Source organism: Aulonocara sp. 'chitande type north' Nkhata Bay, linkage group LG17 (genome assembly GCF_057382095.1).
Source record: "Aulonocara sp. 'chitande type north' Nkhata Bay isolate Kocher_YH1m ecotype deep benthic linkage group LG17, A_spYH_male_GT1.1, whole genome shotgun sequence".
NCBI lineage: Eukaryota > Metazoa > Chordata > Actinopteri > Cichliformes > Cichlidae > Aulonocara > Aulonocara sp. 'chitande type north' Nkhata Bay.
Window position 1 is genome coordinate 15,172,795 of NC_141360.1, and position 18,551 is coordinate 15,191,345.

Consider the following 18,551-nt stretch of genomic DNA (forward strand, 5'->3'; position numbering starts at 1 on the left):
CTGACGTTCAGCTGGAGGTGGTTGTCCTGGCACCACGATGCCAGATTCTTCACTTCATCCATGTAGGCCGCCTCATCGTTGTTGGAGATGGCACCCAACACCACTGTGTCGTCAGCAAACTTCACAATGGTGTTGGAGCCATGGGTGGCCACACAGTCTGAAGTGTAGAGGGAGTAGAGCAGTGGCGAGAGGACACATCCCTGAGGTGCTCCTGTGTTGATGGTGATGCTGTTGGAGAAGCACCTGTCAGCGCCTGTATAGAAAATCCTGAGGATCTTTGGAGAGACCCTGAACTTCCTCAGTTGTCGTAGGTAATACAGGCGCTGCCTAGCCTTTTTCTGTTCCTCTATCTTTTACCTCACCATTTATAGAATGCCCAACAACCATACCCCATTCAAGCCTCCCAGTACCTCAGTCTTGTTGGAGCCATCCTGCACAATGGGAGTTCCTTTGTGTGACCCATAATATGTCTCGCTGTTCACCACCTGTGTCAACTATCTGACAGTGCCTTTTTTTTTCCTACTTGGGTACGATGACACCAGCCATCACTCTGATAAGTATGATAACACTAAGCCCCGTTCTACCATTCAACCCCAAGCCCTCCCCAGAACCTGCTATCCTAGTGATTGCACTTCTTGACCCTGAAGCTATGTTTTCTGATATTTGGATTGTTAACCTTGAAATTGCTTCCTCCATTCTGTGCTGGCCAGTCCTAAGTCTCAGTAGAGACTGAGACTGTGTGTTTTGCGTCTGCTAATCCAGAGTATTCTGAGCCCAAGATGACCCAGCAAGCAAGTCCAGTTTATCCTGTGCAGCTCGACCCAAAGCCTGAGGAGCCACCAACACATGCACAACTCCAACTCCAGCTGCCTGTACAGGGGCACAGGTGACATGAGAGCCATAGGTTTAGGCTTGGTTGCAGGTAAGGTGGGAGCCACATGTACTCCAGACTTTGATGTCCTTTGTCTTTACTCCATCTCCCAGCCTCTACTCATATCCACCTCTGGGTCAACCTAGAGAATTGTTCTTGATCCCTGAGCTGTTATCCTTTTTTAACTCTTCTGTTCAGTACCCTTTTTTTGGTCTGTTTTTACCTATGAGTGATTAAACCTTTCACTATAAACAAACAGAAAATGGATGCTGCCCCTTCACTGACTCTGGTTAGAAAGCAGGAACATGCAGACTCTGTGATGGATGGCTTTTATAATCCACTTCAACTTACAGTTAATTGCTTTGAAACAGGACTTAATAAAGGGCAGCCTACGTGAACATAGACTGTTTGGAACTGGGCAATAGTGTTGTCTCAAATTCTGGAGGGCATGACCAACATGGACTCTTGATAAGGAAATGAATCATAAAGCATCATGTTTTAATTTCCAGTCAGAAGAATTCGATTCCATATCAAATGAAGGTTAAAAACCCCCAAAAATATAAACATTTTCGATTTCTGAATAGGTGTATCTATACAATATAGAAAACACCCAGTGTCTTGAAAACATTTGTGAAGTTGAAAACATCCATTTTTGAAAAAAATGTCTTGGAGATTAAAAAAAGTACATAATAATAAAAACTTATTTTAAAAATGTACTCATGTTTTTAAAAATGGCCCTTAAAAAAATTGGTCCATACAACGCCTAACTTTGCAAAATCCTAACTTTCAAAACATATCTTAACTACCTATAATGTCCTCTATTTCCCCATTGTACCCTTTTCTCAAGGTGTAAAACTGGTCCTCACAAAACAGACATATAAAAAACACAGACCTACAAAAACAACATCTTCTGTCCTTCCTCAGTTTTTTGTCCCCACAATTAATGACCCTTCTGATGACCGCATCAGAGCTGCTGGGGCAGGTGGTGTCCTGTGAGAATGTATATCAAGACTGTGTGTGTGTGTGTGTGTGTGTGTGTGTGTGTGTGTGTGTGTGTGTGTGTGTGTGTGTGTGTGTGTGTGTGTGTGTGTGTGTGATCAGGACAGTGCACATGGAAGAGCTGAGGGAGGCTCCTCTGGGCCTAGGTGATGTCACAGAGTGCTGTCACTGGCTGCATGTGTGTTAGCTGACTCTCATGTGTCTTATGCACACATTACTTGCTGGTTACTCTGCGCCAGGTGACGAGTGTGTGTCGACAGACCGAATGTGTGTTTTTGCTGAGCATGTGCGGAAGTACGTGTGTGTCGGAGGCAGACGCAGCAATTTAAAGCTTGTGCTTCAGCACAAAGGGAGCTGTGCTAGCTAACCATCAGCGCTTTAGCAGAAGCGTTCAGTTCTGATGGGGGGGGGGGTTCAAACTTTTCCCCCTTCTGCCCCCAGCTCTCTGCCCCACCCCACCATCACACACACATCCACACCTCCCTGTGGCACTAAATCAGGGCAATGAAGGAGAAGCTGTCAATAAGAAAATAGGCCATGCAGAGGTTCAAACAAACTGCTGTTAGAGACACAAACTAACAAGCCTAAGGCCAGGGCTTCTTCTTCTTCTTCTTTCTTCTTCTTCTTCTGTGGTCTTCAACGTCGGCTTTTTAGTTGCTCAAAGAGTCCTTTTATCATGCACGTCACCCATTCCTCCCTCTTCAGCACTTTGTTCGTTTGATTACACCTGTTTATGTACTGCTGATGTTGTTTGCTCAGCCACTAGCTGCGGGTGTGTGTGTCGGTGTTCATGTCGTTGGTGCATAGGTGTGTGTGTTCTGTTAAATCAACCTGCTGACACAAGGTCTGTCCAGTTTAGATACCAAGCACTGAGGGCATTGCTGAACTTGAAACTCATTTCTATGTCTTCAAGGTTTACACTGACATAAGTGCTCACATTTACACTCTCATTCAGCTGCTGCATGCACTGGTTGTCTATGTGTGCGTTCTAGCTGCAGGCTTAACTGATTTCAGCAAATAAATACAGGGAGGGAAAGGCGTGTGAGTGAAATCTGTCATTGTTGTCCCAGTTTTGAGCCAGTTTAGAAAGATTTTTTCCCCTAACATGGTAAGAGATCCCAATCCCTGAAAACAGAAATCACTGGTTAGGCTTCAAAATAGCGTTGTTGTTCTGTCCAGCACGGAGGCATTAATGCACATGGTGAGAGTAACTCTGAGCTCTGTATGAACTCTGGTTACAGAAGCTGCTGAGTGTCCTGTCCTGCATGTTCTCTTGCAGGTCCGTATGTCCTGTGACCTTAGGTGCTGCCCATGATTAGCTTTTATGAGGCCTAATGAATGCTTATGCATTCTCTGACCAGCTGATTTATATTGATGAGATCCCAGAAATGCTGACATGCACCTTTTCCAGAGGGACTTGATTATGACCCGAGCATGTTAACACACGAGTTGGCATGAAGATGGTGGCAGTCAAATGGTGCTTTTCATCTGAAGTGTAACAACAGAGAATCTAATGAAAATGTCTAAGATGACTGGACCCCAACACACCAAGACAAACTTTACTCTGCAGCTTTTAAACAAAACAGAATTGTTACAGATTAATTTTATCTACTTGCTGAGTCTGAATACTTTTGAATCCTAATCATCAGTCTTAAAATAAGAGGCTATGATGTTGATGATTGGCCTTTTGTATTTGAAGGTGCATTGTTAATTCAGTTTGCTTTTATTTATACAAAACTATAGCGAAAGTTATTCAGGGTGAAGGAGGTAGAAGACCTCACATAATGGAATGCAATGGTAGTATATAGATGAACAGGAGTGAAAGAGAAGAGAGTACGTGGCTATTGTGTAATGGGAGGTCTGCCCCAGCAGGCTGAGCCTATAGCATCTTTAAAAAGGAATGATTCAGTCTACCAATGCAGCCACAGCTATAAGTTTTAGTAAAAAGGAATGTTTGCTCTGGTTCCTGTTGTACTGTAGAAAGTTTAGGAAATCTGATCATTCAGGACTTTGGATGTGGGCTGAAGGACTTTAAAATCCCTTCCAGAAAATGAACAATTAAGAAGTATGGTCTCACCTTCTTTACCTTGTAAAGGGCCTTGGGCAATTGTTGTAATTCAGTGCTTTGTAACTAAAACTGAATTGGTCTGAATTGGCCCTGACAGTAGTCTCACTCATTTTGGATTTACTGGATTCTTTAAGAGCAGCCTGATGGTAAGGAATTACAACAAATGCATGGACTAGTTTTTTAGGATGAATTAGCTACTGATAATAGATTTAGTCACGGGTGACTGAGTGGCAAACAGTGTTGGTCAAGTTACTTGAAAATAATAATTAGTTCTAATTATTGATTACTTCTCCAAGAAAGTAATCCCGTTACACTAGTGATTACTTATTTTCAAAAAGTAATTATTTTTGAGTAATTTATTACTAAGTAATTTATTACTTAGTGTTATTATTATCTTATTTTTTAATTTTATGCACATTGCATCAAGCAAAAATTAAATTATATGCAACAGTCTTTGACTTGAAGAAATCTGTTTAACATTTAAGCCTATTTTCTGCATGTTCCAGCACATAAAATAAAATAAGTTTTTGTGTTTACACTCACTCTTTTAAATAAATGCAAGTAAAACACAGCAATAAATAAAATCAAAGATTCAGCAGCACTGAGTCCTGTTGCTCTTATGTCTATTTTCACCTGTTTAGCAGGACTGGAGCCGGTGGAGTTTTGCCCGGTGCCGCAGCGGTCATGTCAGTGGGGGGATCCAGGGCTTTCTCTGTGAATTTCACATTCCCGTGGCAGTGTGCTGGTGCTAGCTCAGATTTGAAGTTTAATTTTTTTGCTGTAGAGAGAAGTTTTCTTCCTACAGCGGACGCTCAAAGTAATGTCAGTACTTCCAAGCTTTAAATGCTGGCTGGTCATAGTCTCTCCCTCACTCCATATTATCCATTGTTGATCTACACACATCTGTTGTTGCCACTGACGTCGCATGCTCATACGTCATTGTCATGAGACACTCTCACAAACAAAATCACGATTTAGTAACGCAGCGTGTTTACAGGAAAGTAACAGTAATCTAATTACTTTTTTGCAATAGTAATCCCTTACTTTACTTGTTATTTGAAAAAAGTCATTACAGTAACGTGTTACTACTCATCTTTGGTGGTAAAGGATCAATCTAGGAGTTGCACACACAGTGAAAATCTTAGTAGTCGAAAACATTACGTAATCTAAATTTTCATAATATATTGCATTTTGCAAATGAAAAAGATTGACTAGGCATTAACAGTGAAATAAGAGACTGGTCAACCTTGAAGTATCAGTGGAACTCAAAACCAGGGAAAACCAGTTTGGCACTTTAAAATCAGTTTAAAAGCCAGATAGGGAAAGACAAAGGAAGCCTTTAGTCAAAAGTAGCTTCACTTTTGGTCCCCTTTTTAGAAAATTTAGAAATAAGTGAATGTGCTTGAAGGTCAAAAATGCATTAATAATCTCTAAGTAGATCCATCACATTCAGGTGGGAGTATAGCAGTCCCTCTGCCACAGCACCTGGATTTAGCCCCGCCTTCAATAATTCAGGAAAATGGAATGTAGAAATGGACTGTCTAGAGTCACCTGTCTATCAACAATCTGTCACAGCTGGATGATAATTCCCTCACATTCACACTGCATCGTGTTTAAATCCACAGACTGTATGTATAAGTCAGTAGCTCTCTGATTAGTTAAAGTAACTGCTGAAAATGCGCTTTCATTGTATAGAAAATAAACTTTAAAACTTTAATCAGACAGGTCATAATACAATATAAACACTACTTAACCAAGAAGCCAGTGTTCCATTATTCACCAAAGCAAAATATATTTTACTGGATACTTACACCTGGTTTGTTACAGTATATCACTCAGCATTAGCTAGGTAAAAAAAAATTTAATAGTTAAGGCTAGTTATGAGAAAAGAGACTGAGAGCATCATTATTATGATGTGTGCATGAGCAATAATGAGAAACCCTTTTTCACTCATTCTGCTTCTTGTACTCTTATTTTAACTTTCTCCTGTGTATTGAATGCCTGCTGATTTCTTCAGGGTCTATACTCATGTTACACACACATGACGCTCAAACACATGTAGAAATCATAGGTGTTTAGTCTCCATGGACAATGTACACAATGACTCACAGCACACTGGGCATCAGGGGAAATAAACTCCTAATTGGAGAAAAGTAGAAACCCTTTTTACGTGTAGTTGATCTGGTGCAGCTGGAATCCTCTCTGTATAAAGGCCACAAAATAAAAAGTATACTCTGAGGAATAGGGGTGCAGTAGCAGACCATTTTATATAAACCATTTTTTATAGTTCTTTTTTTAACTGTTACATTCAGGTACTCTAGGGGTTTCCGGTACGACCTGTAAAGGCTATAAGCAGGCAAGGAAAAAAGAAATTAAAGAATAAACACAAAACAAAACAAAAATGGTGCTGTTTTAAAATTAAGGAATTTTAAGGTTTAATCTTTTACAGATATTTTTTCATTTTCCAACCAGACATTAAATTTTACAATTGAATATCTGGGTCTGGACTAGTCTTTCAAAGCTTAATGGATAATAAAAAGATGCATGTGAGCCTGAGTGCAGCAGTAAAATGAACTTTTAGCAAGTATATATATATTTTTAATACACTTTTCTAGTGGTAAACATGGGGATTTGGAACTCTTTGTATGACTTTTTATAACGTGATAGAAACCGGACAAACCCAAAACATTCTTTTAGTCTTTGGGAGGGAAACAGAATCACAGCAGTACAATGATTTCACTCCAAGGCTGAGGAGAAGCCTTCCGGTGTCCAATGATCCAACTTTTATCAGCTGGATGTCTAAAAGGCAGCAGAGCTTTGAACATATGCGAACATGTTGACTTACATGTTGTTTGCATTCTAATACTCCTTGAAAGATGTTATTAATTTTTTTTTAATCTAGATACAAGTTCTAATTATGACTATGCATGCAGCGTTTGCATCGGTGTGAGTGGGGTGTCACTCTGCTTGGCTGGAGTGAGAACTATCTCCTTGGTAACTCAGCACCTTTTCCCCCACTCTCTCTCTGCTGAAGTTGACCTCCCACTGAATGTACTAACACCCCATCACTTCCTGTCCCACAATAATGCACGCACGCACGCACACACACACACGCACACACACACACACACACACACACACCTAGTTGCTGCATGGCTTATGAATATTTAATCAGATCTGGTCTTATGACATGCAGTAATCAGACCACTGAGAAACATCCCATCTGAGCCACACAGACGTTGATGATTAACTCTCCAGACTGCTACAGGGACACACCAACACTCAACCACAAATATATACACAGCTGGGTTTGCTTTGGTGAGAAAGTTCCCAACAACCTGTGACATTTTTGATTTTATCTTTTTTTTTGTAATTCCAAATTGTAATTATGGGGATTTATTTCTGAGTCATCAGTTGTAAATTCCCAGTCTCAAGATTTTTATTTTAATGACTCAATTTCCACCACTTTAACACCCTCTTTCTTCAAGAAATACTGTATGTGAATCTGTAGATGACAGAGAAGGGGCATTTAAGAAAAGGTTTAAACTGTAAGTATCATAGTCTAGTCATGTACTGTTTGGCTCGCTAAAAGAAGGGTTTTTTCTTATTGAAGTCTTTCAGCAGGCTTCATGAAAACAAGCTCCTCCATGTCACAGATGAAACTCCAACATGAATACACCAATTTTGCAGAAATCTATTGCACTTTATATATGTTCAGAAATCACACCGATACTTGAACCACCGGCCAATTTTATTCACAAGTTTGTTTTAGAGGTTTAGTATGAGAATACCTCAAGAACAGCAGTTGCTCAGTTAAACTGTCCTGATTTTACAGCTCTGTCTGTCTGTACTCCGTACTCTGCCGTTTTTGACCACTCTCCTGCAAGCTCCACTCCTCTGTCCTTCCATTTATTTTCACTCTGGATTTCCCTAAGCTGTCACTCATTCGATGGTCGTCTTACGTAACCATGGATGGCTGGTGGTCTGGCAGGATGTGGAAGATGAATCTGTCTCATCAGGAGCAGGGTCTGCTCCCTCTCCGGAGGGGATCCCATCCACTCCCCCCTTGACAGGTTTGATGAATCTCCACTTGTCATGTTCTCCAGACGCAAATCCTGAGATTTTACCCAAACACGCCACTGCTTTGTCAGGTTAGAGATGCACTGTGGGAAATTTCACTAATGAAAGCTGTGACATTTCAACCTTAACACTGGTGCAGCTTGACCTGACAGGCTGCAGTTGTGGCTTGTCCTTGTACTCAAAGTCAACAGAATCCAGAGGTGGAGAGGTTCACTGTGCATATATGCATGTTACATACTCTTAGCTCTACACATAAATAATATAAAATAGCAGTAAATGAAAAAATGTACTTATATGTTCAAAGTACAATTAACTAAAATGAAGAATGGTAAACAATCTGTTGTGCTTTAAGTAAAGCAGAATATTTTGCAATTTAGAAACTGAGCTCATGTTTTCTGAATAGTTGAGAGGGGAAAAGGAAAGAAGGAAACAGTTAATATGGGGATGGTAGCTGTTTTTTCGTTTACTGCACCACATCAGTGTAAAGTTTGGCCAACACATGGTTAACTTTATTAGGTTTGTGTGTGATTCTGATTTAAATGTATATGTGAGAGTGTGTGGTTGTCTGTCTTTCTGTTAGTTCTGTGATGGACTGGCAACATGCCCATGGTATACCCTATGACAGGACAAGCTAGGCTAGAGGGGCCTAGCAGCCAGTCGGAAAATCTGTGTGCGTGAGCTTCAATCTGCACAGGGTGTTTTACTTTGAAATTTGTCCAGATTGTGTTTGCAATTCCTGTGTCTGACTTCCTTCTCCTTCCTTCTGGTAAAAAAGGGTTACAGATAAGTACCAGAATCAACAATGTATTATCAAATGAAGTTGGATGATCATCTGACGTCACAACAAAGACAAGCTGGCAGGTTTGGAAACTTCGCAGGGTTGGACTCTGTATGAAGCTGTATTTTTGAGTGTCAGTAAAAACTGCAGAGGAACTGCTTTTTCTATTTGAGCAAATATGTTTAATTACTTCCCCTTCTAACAGAATCCAAGAAGTGAAAGTATGAAAGTAGATGGAACTTTCTTCTTTTTCTTGAACAATTGTTCAGCGCAATCACAGAAATCCTATGTTTGTACTTCTGCCTGATCAGAGCCTTCTAACACTTTTTTAAGAATGTTAATATTTACAGTACGTGTGTACTGAAGTGAAAAACCATTTCAGGTGACTACATCACAAATTCCAAATATCTTGCTTCATATATTTGATGTCTTCAGTATGTATCTACAATGTAGAAAGTAGCAAAATTTAAAGAAAGAGCATTAAAAGGAGTAGATCAGAGGTCCAATGTGAAGTCAATCCTTAAATCTTAATCAAGGCCATGCAAATTTAATCGATGTAAACATGCTGTGGTGAGTGGACTATGGAGGATAAATTATTTATGGAGGCCAATCTGACCTAGAGCTGCTCTTCTGCAGCAGAGCAAGGGGTAACCTATGTCCAGCTGCTCATCATGTATGAATGTAATCATGCTTAATTGCTAATCTACCCCTCTGAGGATTACAGACTGTGGTGTCAAAGCAAAGCTGTACTGTAGGTCATACTTTAGTACAGTAAATATGACACACAACAGGAGCGAGAGATGATGACTTTCTGTGAGACAGGCACCAAATAAGGTACTTAGAACCTAGAGATACGGCTGCTTAATACAATAATGAGTGTTATTTTCAGCTCATTCAGCCAAAGGACCAAGGAGCTTATGCAATGATGAGACCTTCATTCTTTTATAGTTCACAAGAATTACTACTTAAGATTTTAGTGAAACTCATAAACAGTGATTACCTAATGGAGCTTCACCCAAATTGTGCACAAGGCCAAGATCATACAGTGGATATAGAAAGGATTTGGAGCACGACTTAATTCCACATTTTGTTATGTTACAGCCTTATTAAATTCATTTTAACCTCAAAATTCTACTTACAATATCCCATAATCATAAATTGAAAAAACTTTGCTTGAAATTCAAAAATTCAAACAAATATATTAAAAATAAAAAAATAAAACACGTTTCCACTGGTTATCTGTCAGATTTTTCTAATCTAACAGATTAGGTGGAAGGTGTTACCTGTGGTAAATTTTGCTGATTGGACATAATTTGGAAAGTCACACACCTGTCTATATATTTTAAGCAATCTTTTTTTCCTTTGTCATTATGTCATTATGTGTAGACCTTTGAGGTGACAAATGATTCGAATCCATTTTGGAATAATGAAAAAAGCAAAAATTTAATTGTGTGGGGGGCTCTTCAAGGCCCAGTCTGATGAAAATCATGTTCATCTGAATGAAAAGAAAGGAGGAAAACCATGTTAGAAAATGAGAATCAAAATATGGTAAGTTGTGAGTATTTTTTAACTGCTGTAAAAGACACTCAAACATAAGTTGTAATATTAAAGACAGTCTTATCACCTGGGATAAATGTTAATGACTCAGGTTCTGTTCTATTTTCTGGACATATGTATTTCCTTCCAAATATCATCAAAACCTGTATAAAGTTATTGTCTTTATATACACATCAGAATTTTGGTGCCAACAACAGCAGCTTAATACATTTCTCATACAGAGGGAAGGAAAGTTATTGGCTCTAGGCTTGGATTTGAAGGGGAATATGAAAAGGAAGCTGGTTAAACATTTATACTATTACTTTGAGCACACACTGACAAAGAATGGACGAAATCTGAATCAACGTGGACAGTGCAGCAAAGCAATGAACTGAAGAACGGAACAATAACAACAGCAACAACGACCACAACAATGGCGATGAAGGTAGAGAATGTTTTCTTTTGCAGAAATAACAACGCGATGCAAAGAATACAACTGGCCCCAAACTGCCAACATCACTCACCACAAAAAACTACCTCTAAATGAAAAGGCACCATGTCAGACAAGTAGCTCCTCTATTTCGATAACTCCCTTTAGTTTCTCTGTTTCCACCGCCTTTGCCTCATACCGCTCTGTCACCAAGCGAGGGCTGCTATGACAGTTTGAGCACTCTGTCTCCATCTCCTCCGCCTGCCGCCAGCAGCGCTGAGTCTGCACTCCTTTACCGCAATCACTTCTACATTCCGTTTCTTTCTCCCGGTGCGTCTCATCCCACAGAACGGTTGCTCTGCTCCATATTAAACAGGCTAAATGAGGACATGCTTTCATAAGGCAGGAGCTTTGAGTGTACCCCAGTTTAAGTTACATTGTAGAAGAAAGAAGATGCTGTTGTACCGTCGCTTTCTGGCACTCTCTGTCACATGGTGCGATTAAATTTTTTTCCCTTTTCCTCTTCTTTTGTGTTCTAAATCATATTCTAAATTTAATTGAGAAAAACTTTCAGCGACACACCTCAAACTTTTACCACCGGAGAGAGAACTGCAGTGTACTGAAGCTGTCACCATGCACCGGTCATTGGTTCAAATACTTTAAATGGCATATGTGTTTGTGTGTCATCCTGGTCTGGCCTTTTCTGGTCAAATACTACAAGTTCTAGGACTTGTGTTGTTTTGATATAAGACCAGAGCAAGGTTGAATTCTTTAATCAGACATTTAAAAAGGCAGAAAAAGAAAATGAAAACATTCTAGATGTTGAGGTGTAACTGGTGATACTGGAGGAAAGAAGGGGTGACGTAACCATTTCTATGGACCTAAACTGAGTCAGAATGAGACATTAGAAGTTGTAGTGACTGGAATGTTTATTAACAATTCAGTGCACTTACACTTACATACACATTTAGTCGGCAGAGCATTCTTTCTGATGTACAGTAGCTTCAGCCTCTCACACATGAACAAAAGACAGCAAAGCCAGTGTTATTTGAGATTTCTGTTTCAGACAAGACTCATAGTAGAGAACAAGGTGTCTTAAGCAATTATGTACCAAACACAGATGTCTGGCAAAGCTGTCAGGGACTAAAATACACTGTGGATAACCAGGTTTTGGCAAAGGAGGACTTTGTAATATTATTATCACTTTGCCCTTCAGATCAGCCTGTTGACCTAGACTGAGAGGTCAGAGGTCAAATTTGAGATGATATTTAAAATCTTTATACAGTACTTTCTATATGCTTGCAATACACACCACACTTGTAAGAATCATAGTTTCTGCATTATAAGGCTTTTTGTTAATTTTGCACCAATAAATAATTAAGTTGACTTCTGAGAGCTTGGTGGGTGTCAGCCAGATTTTAGTGAATGTTAACATGACCCGGTGCTGCACCCCTACAAACTTTTATCAGAATTCCTTAAAGGCTTTTTGACCTATCATATTTACAAACAGAAACAATGACATGTATGGATGCATGCACGCACTTAAACACTACCATAGCATACTTGGCAACAGTGAGCATGCCAACCTATTACCCTATAACCTAAGCCTAACTAATTTTGCCCTTCCAGGCGTCCAAAATGAAAGTTGTAACTTTCACAAAACCTATTGTAACTCAATTATTTCTTTGTGTGACTTCGATATAAAATAAAGTTCAGTGTAGTGACTGTGGAAACAGATTAGAGGTTTCTGACACAACTTCACTTACTTCAAACATCTGAAGAGCAACTTTATTGCCTAACCAAAACTATTGGGCAGTAGCCTGCAAATGATGTAATGTTTGATCTTTGACACCAGTGTAGTCAACATGAGACATTGTTGGTGAGTTGAGTATACTGTGTGTCCTCTTTCACGACAAACATGACAAAACCACTTTAACAAACATCACACTGACACACAATGATATAGTCTGTCTGGGGAGGAACCACATTTTAGACATGCATCAGTTGGGACAGTGTATGTCTGCCTCTGGGTCCAGGTCCTCAGTGTGCGTGTCAGGCTCAGTGACACCACAGTCACTTTGACTATGCAGCTGCACCATGTTCCCCAACATGAGTGCCTGCGTAGCATTTTGCGGGTAGACAGGGCGACAGGGTGTGTGACAAGGATGGCGTGGACCTCACACTGCCTTGTCAACTATGAGAGTTTGCTTAGCACAAAGCAAGCATGAGATCCAACCTTAGGAGTGAAGACAAATCTCATTTAGAGATGGAAAGTACTCCACTGCCACATGAGATGAGAGTATGCTTAAAGTCTGGTTTGGGTGGTGTGACATCACAGTCCTGGTTAGAGACAGCACAGGCTGCTGAGAGACAGAGGGACTGAAAGAGCTCCTTTTTTTGTAAAAAGGTAAAACATAAAGTCTCAAATACAAATCTCTGTGGTGATCTACTACTGTGTGTTTGTCCAAAGAAACCGGAGACAGATATATATTGGAACATTTTTTTTAAAATGAGCTCTATAGAACCTGGAGAAGCCCATTTGAGTTCTAAGAACATGCATGAATCTACTTTTCAAGGTCACTAACAACTTCTTAATAGATGCTGCTAAAAACACATGTTCAGTGCATATGCTCCTGGACCGTAGCACATCCTTTGACATTATACAGCATTCTGTCAGATGACTGTACCTCTGGGTGGTGACATCTGCCACAGTTAATTTTCTTCATATTTGTCCAACAGGAAATTCTGTGTCTCTAAAAAGATATTTAATGGATTTAAAAAGATAAGTAAAGTTATCAGTTAAGTGAGGTGTGATTTTCTAAACACATAACATAAACACAGAGACAGTGAATTTCTGTAATTCATTGTCTGGGTCTTTAAGAACCACTCCTTTTAATCTCAAGACTTTTGGCTTGTGTCATTTTATTGCTCTTGTCAAGCACTTTGCATTTTTGAAGGGCTCTATAAATAAAAATAATAACTAATAATTACTATAACTATTATAGGTTGGGGGGGGGGGGGGTCAGTTTCTGTTGTGCAATGTTAGGCTGTTTTGTTCCTTTCAATTTCCAGAAATGAGGAGCTGGCCCAGAAGGCAATGATGGGAAGTGAAACTTCCTACCCTCAACACATGGTCAAGCCCAGCTGAGTCATTAGAAAAACCCACTTTCTCAAACTGCTCCTCTCAATCTCATCTCATGTAAATGAGATGTGTTTACAGCTCTTCTCTACAGCCAGTTTTAATTGCACTTATTTTTAGTCATTTCAGACAGAAGCGTCTGTCAGATCATGCAAAGAAACAGTTTTATCATGGAGATTCAGATTCCTCAGGCATCAGTCAGTGTGCTATAAAAAAACGCGCAGAGCTATTACAATCTGTAGAGACAAAGTGAGAGTTCAAAAGTCAGAACTGAAACAGCAAAATGTATTCACAAAATAACGCTGATCAAACATGATAAAGCAGAAAGCCAAATAATTAGCTGATGTCAGTGTTTCTAACTAAAGCAAACTATAAGACACAGCCCACTTCTTCACAGTGAGAGAGAAATGGATATTAAATGATAATTTTGAATAAAAATCTAAAAACAATATTCAAACGTTTAATATGTTTGGTTGTCTAAACCACAGATGGGACAGTGGCAGTAGTGAAATAGAGGGTACTTGTCATCCACGTAGGTTCATAAATATAGTGCTTTTATTTCTAAATACAATGCAGTTTTGCTTCAGTTGTTCACTATTTCCCGTGCTACTCCTGCACTGACGGCTGCCAGCTCCACTCTGTGCGTACGGGCAGGCACATTATTTCTGAAGACATTTGCTGACATTCTAACTCCTAAAACCAAGTGTTAACTATCAACACTATCAACAGACTAGATGGTCTAAAACTGAGTCTGGGTCTCACAAAGGTATCTGGAAATGGGAATTTTAACTTTTTTAACATCATTTAACTTCATTCTTCATTCTTTCATTTGACTTGCTTATAGTTTCTCATGTTGCATCCAGACACAGTCTCACACACACAAACACACATATGTAGTCACTGGATGTATCTTTATAACTGTTGTTTTGTCTAAACAGTAACTTTATGGTTGTTCTGGAACAAATTATATCTATTATACATACTTTTACATATACCAAAGCTACGATAATCAACAGGAGTTTCATTCATGGTGGCTGGTCAAATGTTAACACTGATTTTGGCTACACAAGGATAGCAAAGCATCAATTTGCTAAAAAAAATTGCATGCTTCTTTTTTATCTCGTTATTTTAATTGCGTGCTAAATGAGGTAATGGCATTATGTTGACAAGTAGGTAATGTCATTTAAATAACTCTGACCAGCAGTTTCAAAGTCAGGATCAAAGGAATCTAAGTACATTGTCTGTGTGTGTGTGTGTGTGTGTGTGTGTGTGTGTGTGTGTGTGTGTGTGTGTGTGTGTGTGTGTGTGTGTGTGTGTGTGTGCATGCACACTTTCAGTGTAGGAAGTGAATCTGTGGTGTGGCTGCAGTCCAGTCTGAGTGGAATAATTGATTGCCGATTGACCCTCCACTGCCGCTGAGGACAGTCCTCTCCACCGCATTACTGCACAGACTCATCTGGTCAACAGCATGTGTGCATCTTTACAGTGTTGTGCGTGTGTGTATGCATATGACACAGCATGTGTGTAATCCCTCTGGCCACAAACCACAGTACAAACCAGCGGCTACTATCAAAGCTAAAAAGGCCTGAGTGACCTGTGACATATGAAAAATGAAGTCTGAGAGAGAGAGAGAGAGAGAGAGAGAGAGAGAGAGAGAGAGCAAAAAAATGCTGAATCACACACCCACACAGACACACACAGAGGTGAGGAAGTGAGGCATGAAGGGAAGTGATAGTGGTGGTTTGAGGGATTCAGCAGGAACTCAACCCCTCGTTAAAAGGTTGACTCAGTAAATCGCCTCGTGACCAGCGTCAACAGGAAATAAAATAGTGTGAAGGAAATTCTCCTTAAGTAAATTCCTGGCATCAAATTTTTGCTGGCCATAAATGTATGAAATAAAAGGCACAGAAACAATACATAAACATAGAATTTGAGCTTATTTGTGATAGTGCAAATGACTTTGATAACAGTTATTCTGTGAGAGTATCAAGAGGTAATTTTGCCTTTGTGGCACATTTTAAAGTCTGTATTTTCCCCTTTCAGGTAAAAAAGGAGCTTATTTTCTGCTACTGACACGCTACCCCCACCGCTACCCTGTTAGACATCAGCACATCATCGCAGCCCTCTCATTTATTTGTTTGTTTGTTTGCCAGTTAGTTTATTACTGTATTTCAAAGCCTAGGACAAGGTTAGATTTGCTGTTTGGGCATATTTTCTCCTGTGATAGCATGTTTGAATTTGTCTACTCAGCATGCAGCATGTCAGTGTGTGTGTGTGTGTCTCAGTGTGTGTGTTTGTGTGACAGCGTGGAGCTGGTGGAGGCAGGGCACACGCTCAGTCAGGGGTCGCAGCAGAAGCACAGCGCCAACAGCGCCAAATTGCTTTTCCTGGCTGTGTTGGGTGGAGACCACCACCACCTCCACCCCTCATTCACCCATGCTCTGTAGGCGCTCCTGGCCCCAGGTCACTAACTCCATCACCAGATCAGGAGTAATAATTATTAATACCCCATGAGTGTTAACAGTGTGCAGGTGATTTATCAAAAATGTCGATTACATTTTGTGCAGGGTGACAACTTTTTAAAGCTGAACACCTCCCTCGGGAGCACGTCCAACTGGAGCGTGAGCTTGATGGAGGTTGTGTCTGCTAAATGAAAAGAAAGACACAGAGGCAGAAATTTTTAATACAAGACAACTCATTTTTAGACTGTTTTAATTTGTCATTAGTTTAGATGCTATTGTTATACAGACAAGAACATATCAGCAGTCATGGTTTGGTTAAAGTTACTGATCTCTGCACCAAGAAAATGCTGTTAGGACCCCACACCAAACAACAAAGAGCACATGTAGCCTTAAGGTTGGCAGAATCAGCATTTATTAAATATGTAAGAGCTGTAAATAACATCACATTTATCCAAAGAAATTATGTTTTACCTGTTAGGTGTTATCTGTTGGTGATTTTTACATTTTTGGAAACACTTAATTGAGTTGGCCTAATAAAATTAACTTTGTGAAATGTGAATAAAATGACAGTAAAAGTTTATCTTGCTTCATGTAGTATTTAAGCAGTTTGTTTTAACAGTTTCAAGATAGATAGATAGATAGATAGATAGATAGATAGATAGATAGATAGATAGATAGATAGATAGATAGATAGATAGATAGATAGATAGATAGATAGATAGATAGATAGATAGATAGATAGATAGATAGATAGATGGTTTTTTTTTTGTAAATTAGTCCTTTATTTATCCAGGTAAAAAATCTCATTGAAATTTAAAATCGCATTTCCAAGAGAGACCTGGCAAGGTCAGGTATAGTCAGAAATGTTATATAAGACACAATGACTGAAAAGCAAACCAGTTAACAGTCGAAATGGAAAAGTGTTGACCAGTCATGGTATTGTGTTGATGCATGTGCTCAGTAGAGATGACCATTTGTGAAACTGGTAGTACCAGCAGTACTTTCAGAGGGAATCCACATTTTGAACCTTATTTTAAAATCACTGTAAAATCGCTGGGACTGTACACGTGCAGTTTTCATGTCCCGTGAACATTAAAAGCTATGACTCTGTTCAGTTAGATAAGGGCATTGAAATAATTTTTTGTTAGAACTAAGAGGTTAAATTGTGGGAATATCTTTCAGCATTAATGGGGCCTCCACAAATATGAATGGTTAATGAATTGTAATGACATGGTAACGCTTTTTGTACTCCTACAAACTCAAAGGGCTACGAGCCACATTTCAACCATACATTGTGCTCTCTATAGGTTATTGCCCCACATTTACAACTAATTTAGACTCAGAAGTTAAGCTAACACATCTTTAGACTGTGGGAAGAAGCTGAAGTAACTGGAGGAAAGCCACACAGGGAGAACCTGGAAACTCTACACAGAAGAGTCCCAAGCTGGGACTCGAACCAGGAACCTACTTGCTGTGAGATGACAGCAAATGCAGAGAGGCAGCATTTGGTTTATTCTGCTTCCTTTATTTCTTCACAGGGTGAAGTTTTAATTTGCACTTGTGGACACAGAGACAACCCGTATTCACTGACTGTGGTTTTTCAGAAAAGCCCTGCGACAGACTGGCGACCTGTCCAGGGTTTTTCCTCCACCCCTCACCCAGTGACAACTGAGACAGAGGCAGGGGGCAGGGTACTCGTGTCTGAATCGGATAAACGATTCATCAAATGGATAGATGGTTTTCACTACAGGATGCTAAACAGTGTTTCCTGAGAACCATTTTCTTTGTGTAAAGAGGGTGTTTTTTTTGTTTTCTTTTAATGAAACACAAATTCTACTCTTAAATCACTGAACTGTACACACACAGACACACAGAGTGGCAAGCTTCACAGTGGTGACTCGATGGTCTGGTGGTAGCACTGTTGTCGTACATCAAGGCCTTTACATGCCTTCCCCATGTCTGTGTGGGTATTTCAAGCTGCATGCCTGCTGGGGCAGGCTCTCGCCCCTATTGCCTAAGTAGAAGAAAATGAATGGGTGGAATACTCAGCCTCTTTGGGATGTTCCTGTTTGTTGCTATCATGCTACTGACCTGTTACCAAATCATCTTATTAGCCGCAGCACACTCCACACAGTGTTTTACACAGCATCCTTTTGCTGACCCTCGCTCTACTTCTTTGAAACATGCT